This window comes from Sinohyriopsis cumingii, chromosome 7, assembly GCF_028554795.1.
Source record: "Sinohyriopsis cumingii isolate HCF-2022 chromosome 7, ASM2855479v2, whole genome shotgun sequence".
NCBI lineage: Eukaryota > Metazoa > Mollusca > Bivalvia > Unionida > Unionidae > Sinohyriopsis > Sinohyriopsis cumingii.
Genome location: NC_142967.1, coordinates 51,011,788 through 51,027,174, shown reverse-complemented (window position 1 = coordinate 51,027,174; position 15,387 = coordinate 51,011,788). Strand labels below are relative to the sequence as shown.

The window sequence follows — 15,387 nt, the reverse complement described above, 5'->3', positions numbered from 1 at the left end:
TTATTTCATCACGCGAAATTAAAGGTGAGAGAGTTTCCTTCCCATGTCCCTTCTATGTTAATGATCTGTAACTTCCACCTTGTATTCCTTCCGGTACCCTTGTTTCTGTTCTCCAGGCCTCTTTGTCAGTCCTTTTGGTACCCTTGTTTCTGTTCTCCCAGCCTTCTGGTCAGTACTTCAGGTACCCTTGTTTCCATCTCTCAACCTCCGTGTTGGTACTTCAGGTACCCTTGTTTCCATTCTCCTGGCCTGCTTAATGGTACTTCTGGTACCCTTGCTCTCCTAGTCTCCTTCTTTCTGATCTTTGGGTGGCGTCCTATCCCACCTGGAAATCTTCCTCAGAAGCCTTTGTTTCAATCTCATTTGAAGTTCCTAGAACTTAATTCCTGCCCTTTTAATGAGCACACAACTTTGGAACACAGTCTAGTGTCTCCAACTTCCCTATGATCTGCTCTCGCCAATGTTCAGGCATGCACTGATCCATTCACAATAAATGTGATAGAATAATGTCTGGCTGCATGGGAAACCCACCCCAAAATTTGACTAAGTTCTGATGGATACCGGTGGTCTCTTTGAAAACTGTCTGGGGTAGTATCACAGATGTTTTATCCTGTCGGGTTTCTGGCCTCTAAGCCTAAGTCAACTGGTGATATCATTGCTGATTGCAAAACAAAGAGAGTTAAATTCCCGGCTGTAGAATGTCCATCATATTCCATGAAAAACGCTGGAAAACGCTGGAAAATTCTAGCATGAAAAACGCTGGAGTATTTGGACTAATATTCCAGCCTCTGTCCAGGGTAGGCTGGAAAACCCTGAACAATTCTTGCATGGAAAACGCTGGACAATTCTAGCATGGAAAATGCTGGAGTATTTGGACTATTATTCCAGGCTATGTCCAGGGTAGGCTGGAAAACCCTGGACAATTCTAGCATGGAAAACGCTGGAAAATTCTAGCATGGAAAACACTGGAGTATTTGGACTAATATTCCAGCCTCTGTCCAGGGTAGGCTGGAAAACCCTGGACAACTCTAGCATGCAAAACGCTGGAAAATTCTAGCATGGAAAACGCTGGAGTATTTGGACTAATATTCCAGCCTCTGCCCAGGGTAGGCTGGAAAACCCTGGACAATTCTTGCATGGAAAATGCTGAAAAATTCTAGCATGGAAAATGCTGGAGTATTTGGACTATATTTCAGGCTATGTCCAGGGTAGGCTGAAAAACCCTGGACAATTCTAGCATGGAAAATGATGGAAAACCCTGGACAATTCTAGCATGGAAAATGCTGGAGCATTTGGACTAATATTCCAGTCTTTAACCAGGGTAGGCTGGAAAACCCTGGACAACACTAAAATTTAGCTGAAAATTGTTGAAATATTTTATGAAAACGAGATTTTTAACAGTGATGCAACTTTTGTTTGATGATAATTTCAAGAAGAACATGATCCAAATTACCCCAACCAACTCCTTGTATTGACTGTGATGTTTAGTAACTTTTAAACAAGGAAACAAAAATTAAAAACTATACTTGTCACTGGTAGCTTAATAGGTTGTGCACAAGTATTCAGTAGACAACATGGCTTAAGTTGTCATAAATATCGCTACACTTCTACTGGTGTGTCATAAAATCCAGATTACTGGCTCCTTAACATCATCTGAGTTTCTAAAAATATGTTCTCTTACTCTAGTTATAGTTTGAATTTATTCTGAAGCAATCTTAACAACAAAATAACAGAAATTCACATTAATTTCTATCTCAATTTTAATTAAAAAATTTAAAATATTTTTTTTTACATGTGTTGTTTCATAGTTCATTCACCACATTTCTTATTTTTCTGTTGTCACCACTGGAGTCTGTAGAAGTGATGGTACTCTTGATGGTTTAACCAAATCGCAAAGCTTCTGTCTCACCATCACCTCCCCAATGTTATACTTCTCCTTCATGATTTCTGAAATACAAATCATTGTATATTAATGAATAGAATCAAGCAAGATTTCAAATTTATTTCAATCCCATATATATATATATATATATATATATATATATATATGGAGAGAGAGAGAGAGAGAGGGAGTGGGGAGTGAGAGAATGAGAGTTATGCCTGAAACATTTCATGCAATTACAGTACTTTTACAATACCTGAGGTTGGTAATTGTAATGAGGCACTTGGCTTGATGACTAACTTGATAGGCTTAAAAACCTGTGGTTTCCATCACAAATTAAACTGGCTACCTAACTGCTCCTGTGGCCTAAGTCTAAGTGGTTAGAGCGCCTGCTACGGGTGTGAGAGGTCACAGGTTTGAACCCTTAACCGAGTCATACCAAAGACTTATTAAAAAATGGTACTATTAGCTGCCTTGCCTGGTGCTCAGCATTAACCCTTCACCTCATGCAAGCGTCTTTTGACGCCTCTACTCCATTCACGTGGAAGCGCCTTTTGACGCCTGCTGTAAACATCAGCCATTTTAAGCTGGTTTTCATAGCGCCACCTTCGGGGAAAACCCCCATTTAGATACTACATTCATTTCTGTGAATGACAATTACATCAGATCATGTGGTCACTGTTTATGCCCTGGTCGATATCTGCTATTTAAAGCAACTGGGTCATAATCTCCACTCTCCAAAATGGAGGTCACGGATTTCATTCAGTACTTACGAAGTTGTCACGATTAGAATCAGAACTACGAAAGATTCAATAACTTAGGTAAAGGCTCTGATATTGATGCAGGCAGCAATTAGTTTTCATAAATTATCAAATTCAGATGACTTAGTGATGTAGATGCAGACGACAAATTGTAAATTTCAAGTATAAGAAATGGCAGCTACGATTGGTCACGTGGCCTCACTGACATGACGGTGAATGAGTCCTCTCAAGATTTTAAAACACGTAAAAAATTCTTCAGTGAAAAATAATTACGCAGCTATAACAATCAGACTTTTAATCTTAAATTTTTCCACACATAATAGATGTGTACCAAAAATGTAAAATGGTTACAATTGCTGTTTAACATAAAATACACTACATTGCTTAACAGTTAACAGGCAGGCCTATGCGTATGGAGTCGAATAGGTAACAGGTGCTCTATTTATAGCATGCTGCACTTTGTAATTATGCTCTATAAGGTAAACGGTTAAGAGGTTAGTGTTAGGACTGGTCAACCTGGTGTCAAGATAATGTGAATGGGTGGGAGACATTATGCTACACGTCTGTGGCATGATATCCCAGTGCTAGACATCACTATAAATTGCCACACTGCAGACATCGTAGCGATGTGACTAAACATTTGTTAAAGCTACGTTACTAAACATCTGAATCACGCACACACAAACTGGCTACCATATATATGCAGTTGTGATTATACCATTTAAACTGAAAGTAGATTTACATTGTCCATTTGAATATTGCCTGTCTACACTATAATGTTTCAAGTAGTAGTTGTGTATACATTTAAATTTCATAATAATGTTCCAGCCTTAGTTCATAAAAAAATTTTGTTACAATTTGGCATATATTTTGTCATAGGTTAACAAAGTTTAAAACGCATGGTTACTAATTTAAAATATACCATAAATTATTTGAATTCTGGACTGGTCTTGGAGAGGTGGCCTTGTGTGTGCTTATTATTGGCTCTTGCCCCAGTTAGTGTCTTGCCAATATATTCAACAGAGCTGTACAGCATTCTGAATATTTATCTAGCAGCTTTGTTAAAATCCAAAATTTGACATATTTCTGCCTCATGCTGGGTGTGAAAAAAAATTTAATCCAAATTTTCACCATGATGATTCATACGCGCTAAGTTTCTGATATATTTGCTTATCTACATACACAACTCCAGGTTACAGCTAATGTTCTAGACATTTGAATTTGAAACAAATGTGGTATTACCTCTTGCTTGCTTAATTCAAAATTAAAAGATCGATGAATTTCAATGAAGCTGTCGCCATCAAGTTGTTTACATAACTGTGCCTTGCCACTTTTTTTCTGAAATTAAAGGACACAAACTAAACAAGTATTTTTGGTGAGGAAAATTGATAATCATTTCCAACAGTTTACAACTGTACATTCTTATTAATTATACAATAAGTTACTATTAAATATTACTGAAATGGCTTAATATAAATTGGATAGACAGAAACAAGCCATAATCTGAATTGAAGATTAATTGGAAAAGAGATCTACCGGTATATTTCCGAGTCACAGTCTAAAATTAATTAAAACAAATATAACTTATTGCTACAAATAGCACACTGTCTGTTAAATAATAACGAAAATGTAAAAAATACAAATACCAGTCAGATCATTAATAATATCAAGGGTGAATAAAATTTAAAGTGAAATTTACAATTTGGAAATGTATATTCGCAAGGCCGGCACGTACCAACTTTTTTGAAAGACAGACACGAGATGACTGGCCATTGTGCATTAGGATAAGTAAAAAATGTTGCCAATTATGTAAACAAAGCTTAAAACATAACACATACCTTTCAATATCCTTACAAGTTTGACGTTTAATTTATCCGTCTTCAAACAGCATAAAAAAAAAAGAAATTGTTCCATAGGATATATTTCGTAATAGCTTTCCGTAAATTTACGTCACGCTAAGTCTTTCGCAGCTAAGGTACTTGGCGGCCGTGCAAATAATTTTGCTACAACTGGACTGAGTAATTACTTACCTGCTATTTTCGCAATAATACACTCATGGTATCCCTTGAATCCACGACAAACCGCCATCACTTTTTCTCCCGTGCGATATTCCTTCATTTCTTTTCGTGGCGAGTGTACATCAGCCATACAGATTATGCCTCCCTGAATGGGACGATCATTCACCCATATAACCAGTGATATATCTGGTTCAGTGGTCATCTTAAAATCCTGGGATATTTTATATTATACAATTTCAATGACACTCCAGTCGAAAATTGCGCCCAAATTCTAGACTGGTTATCCAAAGCGTATTTCGGGTGCCAAATTTGGAACCAAAATTTACAGAAACGGTTTTTTTTTTTGTTTTTTTCTTTTTACAGAAAATTTGGTTCTAACGCATGAAATCGAAATATGCCGGCTTTTTCAATGTAGTAATTGGTTAGAAAAAAATAAGTACATAATTTTATATCCCATCATAGTCAGCTTCATCAGCCATCATCATACGGAACAACCTCGGCTATTTCTGCGTGACAAAAACGTGACTCCGATACGTGAAGGCGAACACTTGACAGAAAAATCAGACATTTTGTTCTCTTTTGATTTATAATTTATCTAAAGAGTTAATATCTATACATCGGATACCAACGCCGTGATTTGGATATGTTGGGAAATGATTGGTTTACAGTAAAGTGGTTTTAGAAGACACAGTTTACGACCAAGAGGCAATATCGTGTCGAGGTGTGGAACACAAATGGAAAGACAACACAAATTGGACACCCAAATATTATAGGTGAGTATGAAATAAACGGAGTCTCGACTTTATCTAGTTTGCCCAAGTATAAACGGACTATATGATTAACCGCCCAACACTATATATGTATGACTGATAATTAAATTGTAAGCAAGTATTTCAATAAATGTGAAAAGATATACAAGGTCAAAAACAAGTTTCCTTTTGCACCAGTTTTAAAATTAGAGTAGGTATTTTTGTTTTTCAATATATATGTATATATAACTTTCAAAGCAACCTAATTTGTGGAATTTTATTTTAACAGCCATAACCTTGTAATTGTCAGTCTTGGAAATGTTAACTCCAGTGATACATGTAAGCCCAAACAGGGACTGCTCTGGTATTATGATAAAGTTGTGAATTTCTTGAGTATTTGTAGATCTAGTCCAAAAAGGTCTTTAGGTTACTGCTAAATTTTCAGACTACTACATATATAAGTAAAATCATAACTTAAGTAACTTAAGTCCTGGAAAAAGAAATTTTGAAAAATTTCACATTAATCTTAGCAAGATTAAAATGTAAACAAGTTTTACCATGAAGATGATTTTTGAACGATATGTTAATGTTTTAATCAGTCTGACTGTACAGTCTGTAAACGTTTTAATGCTGTTTGTGTATTACAGGTACTGGTGTTCAGGACAAAATATATAAGCAGTTTGAAGTTAATTCCACAAAGTCCATTCCTAAAAGCACCATGTACTGGAGGAAGAGAAAACAATGGTAATTCCAGGAGTAATAGAGAGTTTTTTTACATTTTAAATAATGTCTGCAGCTGTCTCCCACAACGTTTATTTGTGTGAAGATAAGCATTATTCTTCATACATTTGTTCTTACCTAGTACATTCACAGCTTAACATGGCTCATATCTTAAACACAGTTTCATTACCATATCAATAATTTAAGGAATAAACAAATTTCACTATACAACACTAAGTGGAATTTTCAGAGTTCAACAAATTCTGAGTATATGGTGAAATCATTCAGTATTTACAGACAGAATATTCAATGTACGTGTTTGAACAGAACATTCACTCTGTATGGGTTATCCAACACACCATACACAATATATGCACAATGTACACCATATTTAACCAAATCAGCCAATTACAGAAATTCCAGGAAATATCTGATCAGTATTGATTCTTGCAGAACAAGATATAATAATTTATTGTTATGCATTGTCATACTTGTTTTTAATTATTTAAAATGTTAAATACAATTTTTACTTTCATTTTTCTTATAATGCCCTAAAACGTTATGAAACTTGAGTTGTTTTTCTGAAAACATCACATACATTTATGAAGTGTATGTTGTATCACATGTACTTTGTATGATTGAATATATTATTGTGTATCAATTACTTGTCATTTACATGCATTCATTGTGTATCATGTTTGCATTACCCATGTTTAAATGATGCATGCATTAACATTGGATTTGTCAAACTAAACTACTGTAACAGTGTAATATTAACTGTACATATTCAATTCCCACAACAAAACAATAATGTTTGAATGTTAAGATTTTAATATGAATTATACATGTTCACTAAAATTTGTATTTCTCATTACAGTGTTGTTGATCTAGGTGAATCCAGTTCTGTTGGTCTTGGATATTATGAAATTGGTGACAGTATGTAATACTAATCTTCAAATATAATGAGAATATCAACAGATGAACCAACTAGATATGGTGACAATGACATGAGTTTTTCATCTGACTCAGAAGAAAGTATAGAGTTTTAATCAAGTTCAGACGATGAACAGTATCATCAGGTGAATGAAGCAACTCAGTCTTACCCATCCCATGTCACAGATCCCCCACTTTATGTCATAGCCCCATAACAAGATATATATTGTAGTGAAATCACAAACAAAGTCTGAACATGTTATTGTCCTTGGGGCTTTGCCAACAAGGCATAATTTGTCAGATGCTAAATATGTGACTTTTTGGACTTAATTCAGTTGCATCTTCCTTCAGCAAACACAGGATTGACAATTGTCAAAGATTTGAAGGAAAAATGTGAATTCAGTAAGGAGTATCTCAAATACAATTTTTGTTGTGAGATCTGCAAAAAATTGTACTCCGATAAAGAAGAAATGTGTGAAACTGGGGGCTGTACAGGTGTACATAACTAATAATTATGAGCAAACATCTCTTTGGAATGAAGTTGGCTCTGACAAGAAAGAAGACTTCCTTTCATCATCAAAAATAGGATCAAGTGTCTTCGAGAACCTATTATTGTTGTTGAAATTGGAAATGCCATTTATGGTACTGTTCTCCCCAATCATCATGATAAGGACTAAAATGGCTCTCACCACTGCACAGCAGAATTTCATACTTATACACTATAGTGTCAAGCTCAAGTGGTGAACAGATTTGGACATATTTATGATTTTATATGCACCAGATATTTTCTGGTCAGGATTTAATTAATTTTTCAGGATAGCTTTTCATACATGTGTAGTTTGTGTTACACCAACATTTTTGTATAGTGATGTTCTTTTGATAATGAACATTTAATTACATATGTGGTACATACAATAAATGATGTACTACTTCAACACTTGTAGTTTGTTTTTTTAAAGCAGGGGTCAAGTGTGTGTGTGTGTATGGTTTAGTTTGTTTATTTGACTTGTGTCCTCTATTTCTCAGTATATATTTATCATAGGTTTGAAATAATAGTTTAGTTTCAAGTTCAAAAATCTGTGTTACAGCGCAGTTTAGTCATGATTGCTCTTTCTTTAGGTAATTCAAAATAATTCTTTGTACCAATCTTGAAAATTGACTAAGTTCTTTTCCAGGGTTTTCCATGCTGAAATTTATCCCAAAAATTCTAAGTCCAAACTGTCCATCCTTTTCCAGGGTTTTCCATGCTGAAATTTATCCAAAAAATTCTAAGTCTAAACTGTCCATGCTTTTCCAGGGTTTTCCATGCTGAAAAAAATTCAGAGTCCAAAATGTCCATCATTTTCCAGGGTTTTCCATGCTGAAAAAAATCAAAGTCCAAAATGTCCATCGTTTTCCAGGGTTTTCCATGCTGAAAAATTTCAAAGTCCAAAATGTCCAGCATTTTCCAGGCATGTCCAGCATTTTCCATGCACAGTGTCCAGGGTTTCCATGCTAAATTCTGCAGAATATTTCATTTTTCCATCGTTTTCCAGGGTTTTCCATGTTTTTCCATCGTATTCCATCCTTTTCCAGAGTATACGATGGAAAAAGTACAGCCGGGAATTCTCATCCCTCAGCAAGGTTCTTCAAAGAAACTAGCTGTGAATTTTACCGTAACGCAATGGCTAATTCACAGACAGTTAGTTTGTTTCAGAATCGGTCTAAAGTCATAATATTATATAATACATATTGACATTACCCAAAGTAGTTTAAATTACGAATTATATCTAAAGACATTTATAAACATGTTAGCACATTTTCTCACACAATGTGACAGTAGATATCAGCTGAGCTGCATCATTTGTGGTAGAATTCAGTTGATCGGCATCATCTGTGATTTCCAGTAATCTGTATCATTTGTGGTAGATAGCAGCTGATCTGCATTATTTGTGGTAGAATTCAGTTAATCTGCATCATGAGTGGTATATACCAGTGAACTGACATCATTTGTGGTAGATTTCCATTAATCTGTATCATTTGTGGTACAGTTGATCTCAATCATTTGTGATAGAATTCGATTAGTCTGCATCATTTATGGGCAAATTCAGTTGATCTCCATCATTTGTGGTAGATTTCCATTAATCTGTATCATTTAAGTTATATGTCGGTTGATCTGCATCATTTGTAATAGAATTTAATTAGTCTGCATCATTTGCAGGAGAATTAAGTTGATCTCCATCGTTTGTGGTAGATACCAGTGAAATGACATCATTTGTGGTAGATTTCCATTAACCTGTGGTAGAAATCAGTTAATCTGCATCATTTGTGGTACATACCACTGAAATGACATCATTTGTGGTAGATACCACTGAAATGACATCATTTGTGGTAGATTTTAGATTTCCATTAATCTGTGGTAGAATGCAGTTGATGTGCGTCATTTGTGGTAGATTTCCATTAATCTGTATCATTTGTGGTAGATACCAGTGAAGTGACATCATTTGCAGTAGATTTCATTTAATAATAATAATAGACAACATTATTTTATGAAGTAGCTTGAATGGCAACTTTGAATTTTCTATTTTCAGGCTGTACAAACTATTGCAAATATAAAATATATGATAAAGCATGATTAAATACATTAGATATGAAAAGCACAAAGTGTATATGAAAAGCTTTACAGAATACATTTGTGGTGCATGTTTTTCAATATTTGCAATTTAAACTGCCAGTCTAGATCATGGCTACCCAATTTTTGTTTTGAATACATTTAGATTTGTTTTTGATCTGTTTGAGGAAGTTCATTCCAAAGAACAACACCTTAGTTAGCAGATAATTGCATATACCAGTCTAGGTTCAAATCATTGTTAACACCCACACATTTTTCTGTATCAACATTTTCAATCAAATTGTCTTCAACATACAGCTCCAGATTTCAATTTCTGTTCAATGAAAAATTCTGCCTAGTTCCAAGCAAAACTACCTTGGTATTTTGGGAATTGATAAACATGTTATTTAGTGACCACCAATATTCAGCTTGACATAAAATCTTTACCAATTGTTTATTCAGAGTTTTAATATATGAAGCAAACTTCATGCAAAGTAGTATCATCTGCATGTAGACTGGTTTACGAATTTTGTACACAAAGGGGGGAAATAACTGTATGAGCAATATGAATAACATCTAAAGGTCTTAAAATATATCCCTGTGAACTCATTCGTTAATGAAAATCTGTTTGGATTTAATGTGACCAATTACAACTTGTTGCTTCTGTCGAAGAGTTATGATCTGAAAGTGACATGCAAGAATATTTGTTTTAAATTTCCATCCAACTATTACAGTCAACTACCATGTATACTCACTTATAAGTAAAGTCCAACTACAAACAACAAAGACTTAATCTGCCATAACATAATGCAGATCAGGGTCCATACTGTTTGTTCTACTAATTAGTCCCAACAAATTGCATAGACCCAGATCAGCTTATACAACTTATAAGTGAGTATACATGGTTAAGTCAAAAGCATTCCTAAAATCAAGGTATATATTGTCAACCAACAGCAAGCAACCATTCAACAATGAATTTCGTTAGCACATCCTAACAGGAGTAAATTTTTGTTCTTGATCCCAGGCTAAATCATATCAAAGACTTACAAAAATGGTACTAACAGCTGCCTCGCTTTGGTGCTCAGCTTTAAGAGGTTAGTGTTGTGACTGGGTGGGACATCATGATACATGTCTGCGGCATGATGCCCCAGTGTTAGACATCACTATACACTGCCACACTGCAGACATTGTAGCAATATGACTGAAAAATTGTTAAAGCTATGTTAAACACCTAAAACACACACACTCACACCCAGACTGGAAATGTTGCCTTGAAAGGTACCGAATGAGATGTTTTGAGACATATATTTATTTCGACATTAGATACTGATCTGGTATTTCTAGATTTTATATTTTAACCCATCCATAAACAGGCATAAACCTTGGCTGCCTTCACCTAAGATGGGAAGATTGCATTAGTAATGATTTGATTAACTATGTAGTGAGAAGTGGAGCAATAATTTCAATACAATTTATTTATGATGATTAATGGACCTATCTGATCCACTCCAATTGATTTCTTAGAATTTAACATATACAGTTCACTCATTACATCTACACATAACATAAATGGAATACTTAATTGTACATTTTTTCAGGAATTGGACTATGGTCTTGTAACTCTTTATTTTTTTTGCATTAGTATATGATACACTGGAAGTTAATTAGTTGCATTAATGAAGTGCTGAAATTAAATATGTTAATATCATGCATCAATTATTGTCCCAGTAATTATTGTCCCATAAATTTTTATACGATTTAGGATTTTGCTGTTTCTATTTGGAGTAACGCCTTCCCAATTTTCAAAATTCTGTGCAGCAGATCATGGTCGATGAAGTTTTGGTTCTGCTGATTACTCCGAACAAACTGCCAATATCCAAATCTGCCAGCCCATTAAGCAACAATAGATCCAGGTTTGTATACAGTTTGCAGTTGGAATCGACTTATAAGCCAGTAAATTCTGTTGTATACTTCTGAAATGATGCCAAAGCCAATAGCCTGGTTATTTAACAGGCCACTGACATATTATCCCTTGTTCTGACCTGGTCTTGATTGGAAATACATTGATACTGCCAAGACAATTAATACAACAGGCCAATGAAGTATTATCCCTTGTTCTGACCTGGTCTTGATTGGAAATACATTGATACTGCCAAGACAATTAATACAACAGGCCACTGATATATTATCCCTTGTTCTGACCTGGTCTTGATTGGAAATACATTGATACTGCCAAGACAATTAATACAACAGGCCACTGACATATTATCCCCTGTTCTGACCTGGTCTCGATTGGAAATACATTGATACTGCCAAGATAATTAATACAACAGGCCACTGACATATCCCTTGTTCTGACCTGGTCTTGACTGGAAATACATTGATACTGCCAAAACAATTAATACAACAGGCTTAAGCTTAATTAAAATATCTTCATTTGTTCAAAAGTTATGCCAATTCATGGATACAAGTCACTTACTTTTATTTTCTATGCTGTGATCTTCACTTTAATGAATGTGGCAGGGCTTTGGTATGTGATATTATACTGTGAGATATAACTTGGGTTAAAATTTCATTAAAAAATCTAAAGTGGTTAAAATTTCATTAACAAATCTAAACTGGTTCACAAATTATTCTCTAGACAAGGATACAAGTTAGTTACATAAACCCTTCTTGTGACCTTCACCTTTGGTAGGTGGCACAGCTATGGAAATGGATACTAGTCACAGAATTACAAAGCACCTGTCATGTGAAAAACATGACTGTTCACTTGCAAAACCCCAAAAGAGATTATGTCTCTAAAACTAAAATTTTTAGTATATGTTAGGGAAAGAAAGAGAGCTTTGTGTTGAAACTACAGTATATACTTTTAACCACCTTCACAAAATTTTCCAGGTGGACTTAGGGTGGATTTCAGATGGACTTGTATGTGTTTTCTGCCTAACCCATAAACTGTTCATTTTAAAGGAGCTTAGTCAATTTTTCATTAGGACTTCAGGTGGTTCAGGGCAGACGTTTGAGTCTTAAGGAACCACATTAACTTGATCAGTCTGTACTGATAATCCATGGGCCACAGGTGTCATACCTGGGTTGGCTGCATTGTATTCAAAGTTAAACTGACAAAAATAAAACAATTTAAAAAAAAACAATACTGTCTGGAAGGTTCAGATATACGGAATTAAAGTTTCTCTTGCAATGACCATGACCTTGTGCCAAGAGGCATGGGCATAGTGTGCACGCTAGTCTTGTCATGATACATAGATGGGAAACATTTCATTAAAATATCTTAATAGGTTCAGAATGTATACTCCAAACAAGGATAAAAGTAGAAGAACTACATATACCTTACTACCTTGTCCTTCAGCCTATTTCAAAGTGTATGGGTATAGTATGCAAAAAAAAACCCAGTCTAGTCATTATATATATATGTTCAATCAAAGTTTCATGAAAATCTCTCCAACTATTACAAAGTTATGGCCTGGACAAGTCAATGTTAATGGACAGACAGATGGACAGTGCCATAACATAATATGCCTTACTTAAGATGGGGGGGCCCCGAGTGGCCGAGTGGTCTAAAGCGCTCTCCGTTACGGATCACTGCCATCTCACCTCTGTCTGCGTGGGTTCGAGTCCAGGATTCAGCCAATGTGGGTATGTGAGAAAGCTTGCCAGTAGCTTCTCGTGGGTCGGTGGTTCTTCTCAGGGTTTTCCCGGGTTCTTCCTCCACCATTAATACTGGCCGCCATGCATAGCCAATCGTGTGCTGAAAAATGGCGTTAAACCCCACAACAACAACAACAACAACTTAAGATGGGTGAATAAGAATGAAGAATACTGTGGACAAAAGGTGACTCACCATTTATTTTACTATGGTTGATCAGTTAATTTGATTATGATTAATTGGTGTGGGTATTAGGATTTTGGGACGGAAGCTGGTAAAGAAGGCATGTTTATTGCATGGGAAGGAAGCTGGTAAAGAAGGCATGTTTACTGCAATACAAAAATCAGAGTTACACAGAGAGAGAGAATATAAATTTTGTACCACTTTGCCTGTTCAAAGGTTGTGCATAATAAAACAATATGAAAAGGAAAGCTAAAACTAAAATATGAAAATTATTTGCATGAACAAATTATTTACAGAGTAAGAAAGATTTTTAGCGGCAATTTACTGTGCAAATGTTATGTAGCAACAAAAGAAATTATCTCACTCAGTATGAGATATGTCAGGCAATATGGCTTTCTTAGGGGCTTTTGTAAAAACACTGGTCAGCATAAAAGATTTCTCATACAAGCCTGATTATACTGAAAAAGATGAACAATAGGAACAATTTGCAGCTACACGACAAACATACACTGTATTATTGTACCCCTTTGGTAGTTATAACAAAAGATCCACTGACAACTGTCAGGCAGAAATCAGCATAGCTAAGAAGAAAACATGATCATAAAAACAAAAGGATTTAAATCACAAAAGTTATCAAATTGGAAGCAAAGGCCATTTGAAAAAAAACAAAGAAAATGTTATTGTGATTGAGTCAGGACATAATATGAATTAAAAACATAAGAATGACTCCATGTTTCCAAAAAAGAAAGTTCTTGCCATACAGATTCATTTACACAGTCAAATCCAACTGCAAGCTTCGGAGACCCAAATCAACTGTTTGGGGTAATCAGTAGAACAAACATACACACTGATCTGCCAGCACATTACTGTAATGGTACAAACTTGAACCCAATATATCAGCCATTACAAACTTGAACCTAGTATATCAGCCTGTACAAACTTTAACCCAGTACATCAGCCAGTAGCAAACTTTAACCCAGTATATCAGCCATTACAAACTTTAACACAGTATATCAACCAGTACATATTTTAACACAGTATATCAACCAGTGCAAACTTTAAGCCAGTACATCAGTCATTACCAACTTTAAACCAGTATCTCAGCCTGTACAAACTTCTTATATCAGCCTGTACAAACTTTAACCCAGTATATCAGCCTCTACAAATTTTAACCCAGTATACCAAACATTACAAACTTTAACCTAGTATATCATCCATTACAAACTTTAACCTAGTATATCATCCATTACAAACTTTAACCTGGTATATCATCCATTACAAACTTTAAGCTAGTATATCATCCATTACAAACTTACCTAGTATATCATTCATTACAAACTTTAACCTAGTATATCATCCATTACAAACTTTAACCTAGTATATCATTCATTACAAACTTTAACCTAGTATATCATCCATTACAAACTTTAACCTAGTATATCATTCATTACAAACTTTAACCTAGTATATCATCCATTGCAAACTTTAACCTAGTATATCAACCAGTGCAAACTTTAACCTAGTATATCATCCATTACAAACTTTAACCTAGTATATCATCCATTGCAAACTTTAACCTAGTATATCATCCATTACAAACTTACCTAGTATATCATCCATTACAAACTTTAACCTAGTATATCATCCATTACAAACTTTAACCTAGTATATCATCCATTACAAACTTTAACCTAGTATATCATCCATTACAAACTTTTACCTAGTATATCATCCATTACAAACTTTAACCTAGTATATCATCCATTACAAACTTTAACCTAGTATATCATCCATTGCAAACTTTAACCTAGTATATCATCCATTGCAAACTTTAACCTAGTATATCATCCATTACAAACTTTAACCTAGTATATCATCCATTACAAACTT

General features: G+C 34.8%; 1 protein-coding gene and 2 long non-coding RNA genes across 4 annotated transcripts in view; 2 read left to right on the top strand and 1 right to left on the bottom strand.

The window, feature by feature from the left end:
* Positions 1–15,387, top strand: part of LOC149795211 (uncharacterized) — a 138,730-nt gene that overhangs the window by 39,036 nt on the left and 84,307 nt on the right. The gene's annotated exons all lie outside the window — the stretch shown is intronic.
* On the bottom strand, positions 1,743–4,897 carry LOC149795214 (uncharacterized). The gene is made up of 3 exons (XR_016422096.1): positions 4,674–4,897; positions 3,886–3,981; positions 1,743–1,947 (listed from the first exon to the last, which is right to left on the bottom strand). It is a non-coding gene; the product is annotated as an uncharacterized LOC149795214 (long non-coding RNA).
* On the top strand, positions 5,164–8,665 carry LOC149795213 (uncharacterized). Its single transcript, XR_016422282.1, has 3 exons — positions 5,164–5,434; positions 6,058–6,154; positions 7,008–8,665. It is a non-coding gene; the product is annotated as an uncharacterized LOC149795213 (long non-coding RNA).